Source organism: Copidosoma floridanum, unplaced genomic scaffold, assembly GCF_036245765.1.
Source record: "Copidosoma floridanum isolate Cflo_tuat_1 unplaced genomic scaffold, Cflo_Japanese_pri ptg000013l, whole genome shotgun sequence".
In the NCBI taxonomy this organism is placed as follows: domain Eukaryota; kingdom Metazoa; phylum Arthropoda; class Insecta; order Hymenoptera; family Encyrtidae; genus Copidosoma; species Copidosoma floridanum.
In genome coordinates, this window is record NW_028321890.1 from 11,598,537 (window position 1) to 11,600,512 (window position 1,976).

General features: G+C 35.5%; 1 pseudogene; it reads right to left on the reverse strand.

Annotated features, from left to right (window-relative positions):
* Nucleotides 1-200: 200 nt before the first annotated feature.
* On the reverse strand, nt 201-1,709 carry LOC149374841 (uncharacterized; annotated as a pseudogene).
* Nucleotides 1,710-1,976: the final 267 nt, after the last annotated feature.

The following is a 1,976-nucleotide window of genomic DNA, read 5'->3' on the forward strand; positions in this document are numbered from 1 at the left end:
TAACACGACTTTTATTATCAATCTCACCTAAATATAAAAATCAAACAAAAAATATGTAGTTATTTAAAACTAATGAGATAAAATAAAATAAAAAATTTTGGGGAAAATAATTCCATCACAAAAATTAAAAGATTTCGATATAAATATTTGTAGAACATAATTTTGAGAGAACTGAAACGAAAAATGGAGCAATATTTGGACTAGGTACCGAAAGGTTTTCCACTAAGCTTTACACAATACTCAAACATAGCTTTTTTTTCTATGTTGCCCGTCCAAGATCCAGCTTCATATGCAGTGTGAAACTCGGCAAGGGTTTCAATTGGTAAACTCTTCTGAAATGCTTCAAGTAGGTTGAAATTGCATGAGTCGGATTGTTGAACCACAGTTTCATTGGGTCGCTTCTTTTTGTTCAACACGTTGTAATTTACAGCTTCAAAATTAAGTGGGTAGAGTCCAGATGCTCTAAATTCACTGATTACCACACTTTCTTCCTCACTCATGCTGTCAAGTGTTTCTTTCAAAACGATTGGAAAGTATTTTTTGTCCAATCTTTTTGTTTGTTTTTTAATTTTCTACTTCGGGACCATTTTTTTCCAGGCTTCTTTAAACGGGTGAAAAAATGATATGTCTAGAGGCTGCAGAATATGAGTAGCATTGGGAAAGAGTCCAATCAATTCAATTGAATAATCACGACAAAAAGCTACTAGAGGTATTGAAATGTGAGAAGAGTGATTATCCATGTAGATAATGATTGGAAACTGGATCTTGCTTTTCAGCAACCATGGATAGAATACGTTGGTTACATATTCAAAAAAAGTTTCAGTTGTCATCCATCCAGAATCTGAAACGCCAATGCCCCAATATGGGGGAGTATTTTCAACGATAGCGTCTGGTACTTCCTCTTTATACTTAAACATAATCATTGGTGGTGCTCGAGTACCATCAGCAGCATACATAAAAAGAGCAGTGAGACTCTCCTTTTCCCCTTCGACGATTTCATAAACTGCTCGTGATCCCTTTCTTGTCAAGACTCTCTCTGACTCAGGACACAGCACCACATTGGTCTCGTCGCAGTTAAAAACCCTGTTTGCAGAGACATCTATCAAGTTTTTTTCTTTTAAGTAAATTTCTTGCTCCTTGAACCAGTCTTTCAAATCCTCTTGGGTGACATCTGCTCTGCTCGTGCTTAAATGCTGGGGTTTCCTGAGAGAAACTTGAGGATAACGCTTCATGAAACTCTCATACCAGTGTCGGCTTGGGCGATCATCAATGAAAGGCGTTGATCTGCCCAATATCTTTACATATTTTTCAACTGAATCAAGAAGCTCTGTTTTTGTTACTGGAGAACCTTTTTCAGCCTTATAAAAAATCCAGTCGACGATTTTCGTCTCTCCAGACCGTGATAGCACAGTGTTAGGGCCCATCCTTTTTTTTGCAGCAGCTGGATTCTGTTTTTTCCTCCATAAAGTTGCTGCTGGGACTCCAAAAGCATTAGCTGCTTTTCTCAAGGAAATACCAGAATCAATTAGTTTTAGAGCATTGGTAACTCTATCCTCAGTGTATTGAATCCTTTTTACTTTGTTCTTTTTGCTCTTTCCCACAATAAGAGATTTTTTTAGAATTCTACCACTTTTACTTGAACTGGCTGTGGACTGTTTTGGGGACTTTTTTTTGCATGAGTGCTGCTTTTTCTTGTCGTCAGTTTTCATAATTATTGTGTGAATGTACCTAAAAATTTTATTTAATGATTTAATTAAACAAGCATTATAGCAATAAGTGTGCAATAAGTACTAATATAAGAGAGATTTAGAGGTTAGTAATTTTGTTTACACTACTGCAACTCTTTAATACGCTTACCTTAGTATCAGCCAATGAATAAAAAGTATTTGACTGGTAATTCACTTTTAACAACAAATTTTCGCGCAATAATAAAATGTAGAGACTTTTCTAACTATTACTAATTATAAACACAGCGA